The sequence below is a fragment of the Anastrepha ludens genome, chromosome 6 (genome assembly GCF_028408465.1).
Source record: "Anastrepha ludens isolate Willacy chromosome 6, idAnaLude1.1, whole genome shotgun sequence".
NCBI lineage: Eukaryota > Metazoa > Arthropoda > Insecta > Diptera > Tephritidae > Anastrepha > Anastrepha ludens.
In genome coordinates, this window is record NC_071502.1 from 23732898 (window position 1) to 23748811 (window position 15914).

General features: G+C 40.5%; 1 long non-coding RNA gene across 1 annotated transcript in view; it reads right to left on the reverse strand.

The window, feature by feature from the left end:
• Positions 1-464: 464 nt before the first annotated feature.
• LOC128866974 (uncharacterized) overlaps positions 465-15914 on the reverse strand; it is an 81012-nt gene continuing 65562 nt past the window's right edge. Inside the window, exon 3 of the long non-coding RNA XR_008454973.1 lies at positions 465-544. This is a non-coding gene — a long non-coding RNA (uncharacterized LOC128866974). The remainder of the gene's footprint in view (positions 545-15914) is intronic.

Below are 15914 nucleotides of genomic sequence, written 5' to 3' on the forward strand. Positions count from 1 at the left end.
TAAGAAGGATGATTTCTAAAAATTTTGCGTGTAATTATTTTCTTTAAGTTTAGCAGTTACGTTTTTGTTCCCCCACTAAAAGAGAAATTAATAAAAAGATTATTTTTGCATTATGCATTTTGATCATAATTTTCGAATTAACATTGATTAAATGGAACCTTCGGTAGTCCGGAATATTTGATAATCCGACAACGAGTCGGTCTCGTATGTGTCGGACTATCACGATTGGACTGTATTATGTTAAATTTTCAGTTCTATCGTAGTTAAATTGACGAAGTTATGACTATTTGAGCGTCCGTTGCTCCAAGGTCCGAGGTTCAATATTTGCGCGAATTCTAAACGATTTTCTGAAACAAGTACGCCTCAGCTCAAAATTTGTCTTTTTTAAATTTTGTACAATACTTCTTTGCATATTTTACCACGTATTCCGCAGTTACTTACCAATATCCTTAAGCATTGCTCGTATAGAATAGCGCAGCTCTACTCTTTTGCCATAAACCTTCCATTATTTTTTTATTCGCTTACAGTGTAGCAACGTACATACCTAAAAGAGAAAATAAAAGCAAATATTTGTTGAGTATAAAGAATACAGTGACATTAAAATCTTAATGAAGTAAACCCCTAAAAACAGCAAAACCAAACAAAGGAAAATGAAAAGTAAAAGGAACAAGAGAAAATTGACAAAAAATGATGGCAGCACGCGACGCATGGGTTGTTGTTGTAACATTTTTGTTTTATTTGCTTCATGTAAAAGTCATTCGGGCACCTAAAGCTTGACAAAATAACCGAAAAATAAATTCAAAGTTGAAAGAGTGACGGCACAAGCCTTTTCCATATTTAATGTACGCGCATGTGTACATATTTTATTTGCATATTTATATGAGGAATAACCTATATTGATTTTTTATGAAGCACGCATGCAGTGGGCGCTAATAATAAAAGAGTACGAAACGGAAGGAAAGCTGGAAATGGAGATTAAAAGGCATTTCGGAAATTCTTAAAATATTATAATATAGCAAAATCGGCTTGGAGGTCTGGTATGGAGATGGGTTAAAGGCTGAGGATGAGAATTCTGAATCAAATAAATACAAACCAAGACTGACCAGAACAAACACAAAAGAAATGGTTCATCTTCTCATCATATAGGGTTTGATTGAAAAGTAATGAGTCTTCACGCGCGGAGCGTCTGCCAAGCGATCAACCGAATCGGCTGGTGCGGGAAAATGATCGTTGGACCTTCCCCTTCTACTAGAAACCGGTCCCAGTTCGCTGTCAACATCGCAACGCGCGTGAGAGCTGTTTTAAAAGTGTGTTAGGATTTTGCAGTGGCAAAAATGCCGCGTTTACAGTACTTCCTGGAGGTACAAACTCCTTGTGGACGATGCCTCGAGAGCCGAAAAATATGATCACCATGGTTTTGAGCTTGGATTTCGACATGCACGACGGTCAATGTTCAAAAATTCACGAACCCGGTTCACATCTTCGTCTGTATGCGTCGTCGAAGGCCTTCCAGATTGCTGTTCGTCTTCGACGTGCTCCCGGCCTTCCTTGAACGACTTGTGCCACCGTTTTTCCTGGGAACTGGACAAAGATTGGACCCCGTAAGCCTCCTTGAGTAGCCCAATGGTTTCGGTACTCGTTTTGTTTAGCTTTACGCAAAATTTGATCGAGTAACATTGCTCCAACGCGCGCTGTATTTTCGCCACTGCAAAATCCTAACACACTTTTAAAACAGCTCTCACGCACGTAGCGATGTTGACAGCGAACTGGGACCGGTTTCTAGTGGAAGGGAAAGGTCCAACGATCATTTTCCCCCACCAGCCGATTCGGTTGATCGCTTGGCAGACGCTCCGCGCGGGAAGACTCATTACTTTTCAATTAAGCCCTGTAGGAAGTAAGGCACGTTAATTTAGACAGAGGGATCTTACGAACTATCACTGGTTTTTATATGCGACATTCAAGGTGAAGTCCTGAATAAACAAGACTGAGCTAAAATAGAAACGACAGGAGTTTTATTGTGATAACTTCGAGATTATTTATTCAAAATAGTCCCCTCGTCTGGCCTCGAAACCCTCCTTTGCGGGATCTAAAAGCTTTTCGAAAGAGTATTTCAGGTCATTCACCGGAATGTCCTTCAGGATGTCGGCACAGCCTTTTGGATGGCCTCTGCGGACACAAAACGTTTTCCTTTTATGGCCAAATGCAATTTTCTGAAAGGTAGAAGTCACAGGGAGCCATAACAGGCGAATACGGTGAGTGATTGATGGTTAAAATGCGATTTTTTGGTGGTGAAAAAATGCGATAAATCGATGTTCTGGAGATATCCAACTTCGATTACATGAATTTCAACGATGATTTCGGCTCCTTTTTTTATAAATTTACCAAGAATTTTGATGGAGTTTTCGGTGATTACTTATTTTGGGCGGCCCGTATGTTCATTGTCATTTACGTCTACACCTTTGAAACCTGTAAACCTAAAGGACGATAAAGGTTCCGAATACCCGCATACCTGCTAAGGACCCTCCACAGCTACCTAAGCGTGCGTGAACTTCTGTACGACCCACCAGATGAGATCAGAAAACAAAAGTAGTAACGCCAGCCGCAGCCCAAGGATCTATTCTCGGCCCCGATATCTGGAATCTGAGCTACGATGAGATCCTGAGTCTAGAAATGCCAGAAGACTCACATGTTGTGAGATACGCGGGCAATATAGCGGCGGTCATATCAGCGCAAGACACCGAGGGGACCGGAGATAGCGCTGGACCCAGACGTGGGTGAATAGTAATGGTCCCTTTTACCCTTTCGAAGCAATGCAAAAAGTAGTTCCGGAAAGGAAGTGCCCCCCAAAAAGAAGGAGGGATTGTTTTAGTGGCCACACCGCTCAACGCAGTAGAGGACGGACGCTGTTAGTGCGAAGGCATTCTGAACCCTACCTCACTCACTAAAAATCAAAAATGCCATACTTCTTAGTGTATTTATGCTATGGAAAAACATCTGATAAATTCATCTGCCTTCTGGTAATGGCATAAAATGTCAAGTCCCTTGATTTGGTGAACAGCTTCAAGAGGCACATCACCACAAATTTGAAGGAGCAGTTGGTGTTAAACAGCTATGTACATATACAAAGTGGCGCAAAACTAATCGCCTTAACGGAAGATTCATAATTTGTTCATATACAAACAGTCAAGCAACAGTCGAGCAAGTAAAAGTCAAAATAAAGATTTCCATCATTCAAAATTACTTTTCTTTTTCATTAAAAAAGTTATTCGAAAGCAAAATTGGATGATTAATTTTTTACATAAACAAAGATATTTTACGCATATCGGCATGACAAGCCGACGGTTTAAGTACATACACACTAACGTGCATAGACAAAATTGATAAAAAGCATTGATTATGAAAGGTGAATGAATAGGAGAAACAAATAAAAATTGTATTTATGTACCCTTGAATCCCATAATCAAAATGACATTATCGCTTCATATCAGCAAAAGGATTGTCATGACACTCAATAGAAATAAAGAAATGTAATTTATACGCAGACTGATTTACTAAACAACTATTCAGCGACTCGATAAGCGAAACTATGCCAAATAACGAATTTATGTATGAGGAAAAATGGCTAAGCTCTTCCTTTGGTGGTTTGTATGTTTCCACATTAAAAATAAAAGTGCATTGGTGTTGGTAAAAAGAGGCTTCGCTAATTATAAGTATCATATTTGTTAGAATTTCGTCCACTGCTTAAGAGGAACTGCAACCAATTTTTTTGGAATATTCCTGTTCTTGCTCATGTCGCCACAAATCGGGCACGATATGGAACAAAAGCAATAGTCTTCATGAGACTTTCTTTATATCACAACTTAGATCTTCAACCTCCTCAACACATGCCACACTACTATAAAAATCGTTATTCCTTAAAATCAGTTAACCTTAAATTGGTAATTTCCCCTCAAAAGAAGGAGTGGCACTTATACTCGGAGGCAGAAAGCAGGGAGTCTGCACTTCAGAAGCCGACAACTACTAACAAATTTTATGTAACTTTGACAGCTAAAACCGCGCAAAGAAGTTATCAAAAATTTAGTTTATGTTTAGTTAAGCGTTTCTACATATTTACTTATTTATTTATTTATTTACTTGAAGTTGGGGAATATTAAAAGCCCAATTAGCTGGCAAAGCTTGGTTGAAGATGAGCATTTTTACCAAAAAATCTCATTTTAACCTCGGCGGCTATGTTAATTCCATATTCCATTTGAACTCAAGAAAAAAAGATCTTTGCAATCATGCAGGCGACTCTAAAGACCAATCCAATCTATTTCAGTCCCATTTCGGGATCGTTTATTATCAGCAGTACACCATGACCGACATAGGCAACTATTCGCTCAAAATAACGATCCATCCGTGAATATCACGTTTGTCCAATTCCGTTACGTAGCCCATCCAGCTTTTTTTTCAATGAGTGTGGAATTTGAGGTTTTCTGCACGTAGAGGTACTCGAATCGTGTTTCTGGATATTTTAACCCCACTTTTTCAAAAAATTGCTTCAGATTCACGCACAAATAAATCAAGGATCTTCTTTGTCTTGGTATTTTGCGGAGGTATTTTTGCTTAGCCTCGTCCGCAAGCTGGAGTTTGAGGGTCGTGCCAGAGCAAGCTTTCCAAGTAGGCAGGGTTGGAACGAGGGGGAAATCTAGGCCGAAGATGGTACCTCTGTCTTCTTTGACGGCTCCAAGATGTCATCGGGGCTTTCTCTTAATCAGCCAATTTACCTACCTATATCCTTAATATTACCGAATTGTTTCTGTGTTCACTGCTTTCGGAAGCATAGGGCCTCGACAAGACTCTTCCATCGTACACGGTTCTGTGCTGTTGTTTTTTCACCGTCCCTTAAATGTCGGCATTTGCTAGTTCGCGCAACATCGGCCTTCTACAAGTGTTTTTTGGTCGACCGTGACTTCTGCTCCCCAGGGTTCCAGTAAAGTGCTATTCTCGTGATGCTATCTGGTGGTTTTCTCAATGTGTGACCTATCCATCGCCACTTTCTGCTTTTGATTTGTCATAAGATGGGTTCCTCGCTCGTTGATCTTCACAGTGCTTACTGTTACTGATGGTGTTTGGCCAGAATATTCTGCAGATGATGCCGAGGCAATTGTTGACGAAAGATTGTAGCCTCTGTATGATGGTGTTGCAAACCAGCCATGTTTAGTGCGCCTGGAGATTTGCGAACTTCCCCATACTGTATGCATTCGCCCGAATGCCGCCCTTACTTTGTTTACTTTGCAGTTCACATCTTCATGTGCTCCACCATCTCCCGTGATGATGCGGCCGAGATAGCAGAAGCTTTCGAAGAATTCTACCGGGCATCCGGCAGCCAATAGCTAGCTGCCTTGCGTTATTGTGTTTAACTCTCATGGCCTTGGTCTTGGCGATGCTGAGAGAGTTGTGAGAGAGGAGGCAGATGTCATCGGCGAAGTCCAGGTCCTGAAGATGTCTGGTAAAACTCCATACGATGCCTTTTTTGTGCAGGGTCAGTTGGCTCATAGCGTCATCAAGGACGATGGCGAAAAGAAAGGGTGAAAACCTTGTCTTACGCCTGCATTGGTAGTGAATGGATCGGAGATACCGCCTTTGTGAAGCACTGCCAGTTCGGAGTTCTCGTAGAGGGCTTTGATGAGGCGGATTATCTTGGCGGGAACTCCCTTTCTACTCAGTGCCAGCCATATTGCGTATCGGCTGATAGTGTCGAACGCCTTCTTAAAGTCTACGAACAGCATGTAGAGCGGGGAGCGCCACTCAACTGATAGCTCTATTATAATCCGAAGTGTGTTAGCTTGGACAACACAGCTTCAGTGATGGCGAAAACCAGCTTACTCGTCTCTTAAGGAGCATTCGATATCTTTGAGCTTGCTTTGTATGATTACGGCTACAATTTTTTAGATGGTCTTAAGTAGGATATATATCCCGCAGGCATGCAAAGTACTTACGGAACGTGGGAGCGAGGGAGATAATAACTTTTTTTCCAATAGTCAAGTAGCGATCAAGGCACTGATGACGCCACAGTGCAGATCCAAACTGGTCAACTCTTGCAAGGAGGAGATCAAATATGCTTCACGTGCGTGTGAGAGCCTCTCATCCGGGTTCCAGGACATAGGAATATAGAGGGAAATGAAATTGCTGATGAGCTTGCAGGAGGGAGTCAACTGAAGTGATCTCAAATATCTCCTAACCAGATATCGGCACCGCTTGACTATTGTTAAAGGGGGATTGAACGACTTTTTAAAATACCATAGACCGGCCTTGCCTGTTGCTGTGTAAATGTGGCTATTTCGCGTTAGAGTTCTGTTGAGAATTATTCCTAGATTTCTGGCTGTGTCGACAAGCACAGCTTAGCGAAGATGCTAGGCAAATTTGGAATTCAGTGAGCTTGGCGCGAACAGCAGCAATTTCTTCATGCAGATTATTACCCTAGGCGTAAGAGTTCTCAACCTCAGTCACTCTCGAGTTTTAAATTTGCCATTTCACCAGCTAACTCAACGATTTTTTGGATGACTCTTTCCTCAGAGCTTTTTATTACGGTTGTTAGCTCATCAATGGCGGAGATTCTCTGCTCTTCGAGTTTCATTACAGCTGATGCGGCGATTTGTGGTGTTTTTGGAGGTGATAATAAGGTCTTGCGCTGTAATTTTTTGCTGGTTGCTGACATCATGGAAAACAATCTCAGGTTTTGGTAGTCAGGAAGTTTTATCACACGCGCACGCACACGTTAATATGCAGCAATGGCAAAAATACTCGGATAAAATGTGAAAAACTCGGGAGTGCAACAAAAGCACGCCTTATTTCCTCAAATACAAATATATTTCTTCTTCATATTTAATTTCCAAAGAAAGTAGTCGCCTTTGTGTTGTGTATTCCTACATACATAAAAGTAATATTTTCTAAATTTTAATTCATTTCAAGATTAGATTGGATTTCTTCTTTTCTTTGGCAGTTCTGTAAACTTCTATGCAATTTCGCGTTTAGTTTTATCAGCAAATTTTCGCTGTATTTTGGAACAAAGCGACATTTAATAGATATTTTTTGTATGAATAATAAATAAATGCAAACAATTTCTATTACAACGCCTACGCACAATGGGACCCACTCGCACGACAGCCAAAAAATTCAAAATTTCAAATTTCCTATGACAGCCCAAACACTCGCTAAACAAAATACATTAAAGCTTTCGAGCGAATCACTACGTAGATAATATAAGTGCACATAGAAGATGTTAGAGATGGCAGCTCAGCGCCGCGAAAAGAAATCGCAATCTCTTGGCAACACAAAAACAAAAACAAAAAATAAATCATGCGAATTGTTATGTCGCGAGCGTGAAAAAAAATCTTATCACAAGTAAACAGTGTAGCGAGATACAAGCAGAGAAAAGTATGTAGTAATTAATGTACACCGCCGAAGATGTATTTATGTTTGTATGTGGATGTGTTTGAAATGGCTCGCGTATTTGCGCACAGTGGCAGTGGTTTGAGTAATTAACATCGTCGCGAACATACGCATAAGTGGGCTACCGGCAAATGTCGCCGGTTGGTGCTAATGACATTCCGTGCAAAGGGTGTGTCAATATTTTCTTGTATTGTATTTGAATTGTCTTCGGCGATTATTTAAATTCAAGCTAAGAAAGATCGAAAACTTGTTCTCCAAACCAATACATCTGTCCACTTGACAATTATCAAAGATGACATAGAAATAAAGGTCATCATCATTTCTTTGATCTCCCATTGGAACATAGAACCTCAATAGAGTTTCCACCTGATTCTGTTTTTGGCTAACAATTTTAGTGCATTCCACAATTTCTCGCATTTGTCGACTTCTTTTTGTGGTGATCTTCTTCATATAGTCTTAAGTCTTAGGTAGTCGGCCCCTCACACCCCCTCCTCGGAGGTTCCAGCCAAGCGCCTGTCGACAGAATTCCATTGCATCTTTTCGCAGTGTGTGGCCTATTCACTTCCACTTTCGTAATTTTCTATGGTTGGTCCTTAGCTGCAAGTTGCACTTTTTCTATAACTCATCGTTGCTGATTACGCTTGGCCACCACACCATGAGAATGCGCGGCCGACATCTGCTTACAAAACTTTGAATTTGTCCAGTTAGATTGTCGTGTGCAAGCCAGGTCTCGCATGCATAGAGCAGTACTGAGATGGCATTTGATTTAAACAGTCTCATTTTTGTTTGGAAGGATATATGTGATGAGTTCCAGATTTGGCACAACTGATCAAATGCGCTCTTTATTAAGCTTTATTTATTCTGGCTAAGATATCCTTCCCGCACTATTTTCAGCAGGTACGACACTGCCGAGGTAGGTAAAATATTCGGCTTGTTCAATTTGATGTTCATTTCTATTGATTTAGTTCTGTCGATGGGAACTTTAAGGCCAAATTTACCGGACTCGGTTGTAGAAATTATTCACTACCGAGACTGAGCGAGACTGAAAGCTCCTTTATATACCCCACATGATTCAAATCGGTACATAGAAGCAACTTTTTGGAATATTTAGGCAACAACTCAGTTACAGTCTTTCATTAAACTTTTTGTATTACCCCGAACATCAACCAATATAAATCAGTTACGCTAGTGGCTACAGGCTGAAGCCCACCGACAACCAATTGATTGGACCTTATCAGTGTGGCTTTAGTCCTGGAAAGTCTACAATCGACCAAATATTCACAATACGCCAAATCTTTGGTATCCCCGCAAAACTAATATGGCTATACAAGATGAATTGGGATCGACCTCTCCGAGCCGTTTGATACCGAACGAGGTTTTAGACAGGGTGACTTCTTTAACCTGATGTTGGAGAGCATCGTACGAGCCGCAGATCTTGAGCGCTCAGGCACAATATTTTATAAGAGCGTACAGTTGTTGGCGTATGCCCATGATATTGACATCATCGGCCTTAAAATCCGCGCCGTTAGTTCTCCCTTCTCCAAACTGGATAAAGAAGCAACCCGAATGGGTCTGGTGGTGAACGAGAACAAAATAAAGTACCTCCTGTTTTCAAACAAACAGTCGGCGCACTCGCGTATCGGCACTCACGTCACTGTTGACAGCTGTAATTTCGAGGTTGTAAACGACTTTGTATACTTAGGAACCAGCATTAACACCTATAACAATGTCAGCCTTGAAATCTAACGTAGAATCTCTCTTGCCAACAAGTGCTACTTTGGACTAAGTAGGCAACTGAGCAGTAAAGTCCTCTCTCGACGAACAAAACTAACACTCTACAAGACTCTCATCACGCGCGTCCTAACGTATGGCGCAGAAGCGTGGACGATGACAACATCCGATGAAGCGACGCTAGAAGTGTTTGAGAGAAAGATTCTGCGTAATATTTTTGGACCTTTGCACGTTGGCAACGGCGAATATCGCAGGTGATGGAACGATGAGCTGCATGAGCTTTACGACGACATAGACATAGCGCAGCGAATAAAGATCCAGCGGCTACGATGGCTGGGTCATGTCGTCCCAAAGGATACAAAAGCTCTGGCTCTGAAAGTATTCGATGCGGTACCAGCTGGTAGTAGCAGAGGAAGAAGAAGGCCTCCATTGCGTTGGAAAGATCAGGTGGAGAAGGACTTGGCTTCAATTGGTGTGTCCAATTGGCGCCAGTTAGCACGAGAAAGAAACGACTGACGCGTTTTGTTAAACTAGGCCAAAATCGCGTGAGCGACTATTGCGCCAATTAAGAAGAAGAAGAATTGGGTACAGTTGCTCTGCAGCGCACTCCAGCGTGTCCATCACACCCGAGAACCCTCCCAAACATGTTCAGGTCAACTTTGAAAGTCTACAGAAAAAACAAAACAACATAATTCTTCATTTGCGCTCTTTTAGTTTTCAAAATTTCAATAGTTGTAGGTAAAATTTATATCATTGATTTACGCAGAGTGAGGCTAAATACTTTAAAGTCTTATAGCAAAAAAAAAAAGTACTTCAATCGGTTGAGTCATTTTTGATTTGATCTTACTTCTAAATTTGACAACTTTTTAACAGATTTTGGCGTATAGACACGCCTCTTTTAAATGTTTTGTGCAATTTTCGACGAAGAAAAACCAACGAGGAGAGATTAGCTGCCCAATTCAAAAGTTAGGGTGCAAACCGGAGCCTTCTGGGCACAGTTATTAGCGAGCATAGTACAATTTTTGGGGCCCTATTTGTTAAGATGCAGAAATATATTTTATTATTAATACATTTTTTACTACCGAAAGTATGTCTGCATCCACATTTTGCATTCATATTGTAACACCCTTTGCCAAATCACCCACACACATATGCTTGTGCATTTACATCTACTTAGGGTAGCCATACATAGATTCAGCAGCTAAGTAGCTGGTGGGTTGGGAACAAACAACAAAAACAATAAACTTAAATAGCAAACGGAATAAATACTTTTCAGACGAATATGACAGCGTACCTTCTCCCTATGGGTGTGTGTGTGCGTGTGAGGGCGTAGAAGTAAGTAGAAATTGTATCAAGCCGCAATGTACCACCGACAATAAGTCTGCGATGCTAAGCAGATAAATTTTAACTAAAACCAAAACAAAGCAAAAGAAATCTGAAATGTTAAATGATGTTAAAAGTTGGCAATTGAGTCAAAATGTTTACATCAACACTCGAAAAGACAAAGCGATAAATAAAAAAACATAACAGCGAAAAAAAAAAACAAAATTAAAAAGCAACAACAAATGAAAGCAAAAGTTAACGAGGCAGTAGCAAATGGGGAGATTTAAATGTTACTCATTAAAAATGACGATGGGCTCAAATTTTTCTGATATTAAAGTCAAAAAAAGTGAAAACATAAAAGAGAAATAAAAATAAAAAATAAATCGTTTGAAAAACGTATAATTTTATTAAATTCTAATTACGCGCACGAAAGCAATAAAATGTCCAGCACGTGGGCTGTGTGACGTTTTCTGGATGTGTTGTTTTTGTGGTTCCAACAAAAAGTATAGGGTTACTAAATATTTATTTATATGCGCATGGAAAAGTTTCACGCTACTACTAAATATACAGCTGCGAACGTGAAAATAGCAGTGCCCTTCAAAACTTATTTTGATATCATTTATTTTTTTCCTGTAAATCATGCAAATGAATATTTCAGTACCAAATATCTGCGGAGGGTTAAGGAATTTCAAATGTGTAGAGTTTACCTAAATCTGGCAACTATGTAATTAACGGTTATTTATTGGCCAATTTCAAGTGCAACATTGAAAAAGCAGTGCCTTCAGTTTTTCGAAGTTATATAGGAAAATTAATACAATCATCCCGCATGCAGCTGACGCAAAAAGGACTCGAAATTATTTCGTGGCATTGATTCCACCGATTACTCACATTGCTGCTATCTTTCACATTTTTCCAACTTTGTTGATTGGTACTTGGTTTGGCCTGTGCACAGCTCTTTTTAAGTCTCCCATAGATTTTCTATAGGATTGAGGTCGCGGGACTGAGCTGGCCATTCCACAACCTCAATTCTATTTGCGAGAAATCAATCCTTCGCCTCCCGACTCGTGGGTTTAGGATCATTATTCTGCTGATAGACCCATTTTATTGGCATTTCCTCTCTGCAATTGGGCTACCTAACATTCTACAGTATTTCTACATAAATATTAGTGTCCATTATGTCATCATTTTTGTGTATGGACCCTGCGCTATAATAAATATGACTCATGTTTAATGCCTTTTAGAGTGTATTGTGGCTGATTTTCGGTACCAGGTGGACGTACAACATATTGGCGTGAGTCTGTGCTGCCGTACAAAACTAGTTTGGACTCGTCAGCCCGTAAAATATTACGCCCCATGTCAGCTGCCCAGCTAGCTGGGTTTCTTGCAAATTGCAAACGATTTGTTATTGTTGTTGTTTTAACAGTAATAGAAGCCCCGTCAGTGTAGGGTATATCACCGGTCGTCTTCGTCTGGCTCATCTAAAGGTAGGCTTAGGCTGCTTCGACGGGTTGGGTCCAAAGGGAGAGGGGTGTTAGATGAGTAGATTTTAAAGGGCATGTGAAAAAGTGGTTAGTGTCGTGCGAGGCATCTTCATATGCCGGCTGGAGCTCTTCATCTGCAATAGGTGGTGGTTGGACTCCGATTACTGCATTCACAGGACGGAAGCTTAAGAAGGTGGTGACGGTCTTGTCTTATGTTTTAGTGTCAGGAGTGTATTTCTTCGTGTGCTGCGAGCTGCTTACCCAGCTTCCGTAGTCTTCTAAGTAGAGTCATGTCGGAAACATTTAAGTTCTTCTACAAAGAGCTCCCCATCAAACTCAAATTCAGGTTACCGTATCACTGGAGTGTGTTCCAAGCAGAGGTGGCCGCAATCAGAGAAGCAGCTGACTGGCTAATTACTTGCGTAATAACTGTCAAGAAGGTAAATATTTACTCTGATATCCTAGCGGCAATTAGGGTTCTAGGTTCTATTATGGTGCGTTCGGAACTGGTCAGGGAATGTCTGGTCTCTCTCTCAATTGCATCAGAATTCTTCGACATAAGGATAATTTGGGTATCTGGTCATAGGAGCATTGCTGGAAATTGCGAAACCAACGAGCTGGCGAGACAAGGGACCTGTGAGGTTGTGTTTCCGCGAAAGGAGAGGATTGGGATCCCATTGATAACCTGCGCTCTACTCCTGGAAGGATGGGCTTTGCACTAACTCAGCCAGTGCCGAGCAAATACACGAACGTGTAAGGTCGCGAAATCCTTTTGGCTACGCTTGGATCGGATGCGTACGAGGGATATTCTGAGGATGACAAAATCTCATCTCTCAAATTTTGTGGGCATCCTCACGGCGCACTATCCGTGGGGTATACATGCTGTCAGAATCGAAATTATTTCAATCAATGCCACGCCTTTATGCTGCCGTAATAAAAAATTTTATAAATTAAACTAAATATTAAAAAATAAAAAAAAATAAATAATTGGCGCGTACACTTCTGTTAGGTGTTTGGCCGAGCTCCTCCCCCGATTTGTGGTGTGCGTCTTGATGTTGTTCCACAAATGGAGGGACCTACAGTTTCAAGCCGACTCCGAACGGCAGATATATATTTTTATGAGGAGCTTTTTCATGGCAGAATTACACTCGGAGGTTTGCCATTGCCTGCCTAGGGGCGACCGCTTTAGAAAAATGTTTTTATTATATTACTTTTGCTTTCACCGAGATTCGAACCAACGACCTCTCTGTGAATTCCGAATGGTAATCACGCACCAACCCAAAACTTGGTCAGAATACCTTATTTATGTGACCACTGCTATTTTAATGGTAACCCAGGTTTTCTATTTTTTGTTATAACAGTTTTGATTATCATTGTAGAATTTTTTTAAATTTGTGTTCAATTAAAGAATAGAATAATATTTTGAAATAATAATAAAAACTTAACAGTCACATTATAGATTAAACCTTTTTTTTAATTTCATATTTTTTCGGTACTGCTATTTTCATGCTCACAGCTGTAGATATATATGCAAGAATGTATGAGTGTGAAACAATTAAATAAAAAATCATAAAGCAGTGCCAAAAAGGCTGATGCTAATAAAATAAATGATTAATGCTGACAAGTTTTAAGAGCGAATTTTCTAAGTATAGCAAATTTTTTTTTTATATACTAATATATTTTTTTTTTATATTTTAATAAAATTAATGCATTAGTGTGATTATGTATTTATAAATCTGACTATCTTAACTATATTTAAAATTATAAGGAATTTTATTCAAATATTAGTTTGTAGAAAAAGAAATCCATTATTTTTATATTCATTTTGCGCAAACCAGGTTTTTATGGTCGCTCTATAGCTCCTCAGCGATGCTAGGACTACTCACAGGCCGGTCAACGTCTTCAATTTATTTCTGTGATTATTTTATCGAAATTTTTGAGGACGGGCCTGCCTGTACGAGATGCATCTTTAGCGTGAAAAATACCTGAACTGATTCGACGAAACTAAAATTATACGTAATTGGCTCTTACAGTAACGGCACCATAAACACCATTCAGAATCTCAACGGCTTGCCTTTACATCTTTATCAAAAGAAAAACTGTAAAGTGTATCGAATTTTGTCTTTATTGGCTTCCATTCTTAACACCCTGTAACTCACCACTGAATGAAGCAAACAAAAAACAGCAAACGAATTTTTTTAGTGTGAAATTTAGCCTTGAAAAGAAGCATAAACTTTAAACTGTTTGATCGATACTTTACGAGATATCGATTACTATAACCATCTACCGAGAAAATAATAAATTTCTTTTTCCCGAAACAAATTTTCCACAATAGGTGGTGGTCTCGCCCAGCACACTTTCTTTGTTAGTTATAGAAATATAGCATTTTTGGCAATTTTGACAATCACCGTTTGGTGGAAGACAGGTGTGAGTGGCCATTTGAAATAACAACTTAGTTCATGTCAGAGAAAAATGTAGAAACAAATACTCCGAATCCATTCGTTTGCAATCAATCGAGTGTGGGTAGGCAGATAATAAACTTCTCTTCTTCTTCATTGGCGCGCTAACCGCTCAAGTGATTTTTCCGAGTTAAACAAAGCGCGCAAGTCGTTTCTTTCTCGTGCTTACCGGCGCCAGTTACTGGTAGCCGTAGAATGATACCATAATGTAGACCACTACCTGCGGAAAATTTCAAAATCATCTACAGCCATTCAGTGCTATTGTTGTAGTAGAGTAAAGAGACAGAATCTAGGCTGGAGAACTGCCTTAGGCTATGTCGAAAGGCACACTAAGGAACCTCAAGTGCCTAGCCGCCAAACCCGGACATTTTGCCAAGAAAGTTTCCAACTGTCTCTATTTCTGCAGGATCCGCACAGCAACTGAAATGGAGGTTGTTTGGAAATCCTAGCTTCTCCGCACGAGTTCCGATCACCAAGTAACTGGTGTCCATCGTTATTAGTATAGAAATTGAATGGCGGTGGATCCCCAGCACTTTAAGCATCCAGTTTCTATCGTTCTGAGGCCAAAGTGATTCTAATAAGATAGAACTTCATCTATCTGCGGATTTTTTAAGAAAGAAATTGTGCAGTTCACTTTAGCAACGGTCAAGGAGACACCCAGCCAATCGGTTCTGTAGACCCTTTCCTGGCAGGCTCATCGGCAATTTCATTTCTCTCTATGTTCCTATGTCCTGAAACCCAAATAAGATGAATATTTCTTCGTTTGAAACATTAGATCTTCACCTTACAGGAGTTGACCAGAAAAGAGCTGCCACATGGCGATGGCAGGGCCTTGATCACAGTTTGACTATCGAAAAAGATTTTTATGTCTCCCTCCCAACTGCGAACTCCAAGCATTTTACATACCTGCAGGATCGCGAAGACCTCTTGCTTGAAAAACAGTACGAGTTTTCGACAGCTTAAAAGAGACTGAAATATTGGCTGATGTAGAGAAGAAGATCGCAATTTTATCTTGGATCCGTCGATGAAATCAGATGTACCTATGTCCGTGCAGAATCTCCCCTCCTTCCAATCCAGCCTGCCTGGAAAGATAGCCCTAGCACAGGAAGTACAGAGAAAGAAGTAGAAATCTACTTCAAAATGTTACCATTCTCTACAAGAGGTGGCCTCCAGCAACCAACCTCCTTAAACCTGATAGCGCTGTGAGCGACAATGAATGGAACTTGAAGCTCAACGTTAAGTAATTGCAGAATGACATTCAGGGCGGCTGTAGGGCATGTTCTACACACCCCAGTGATGCCAATACATGCAGTCTTCTGCACTCTCTCCACTTTAGTGGTGCCCTTTCGAAGAACTACCCATCAAATCAGGCAGCTATATGTCAAAATTGGGCAGCAAGGGCACCTCCCTTAAGGAGGTGACGGGTACGACGATCCCGCGGACGCTAGTTAGCAAGAAAGTGAGGTGACAAAATCCAGCACATGTC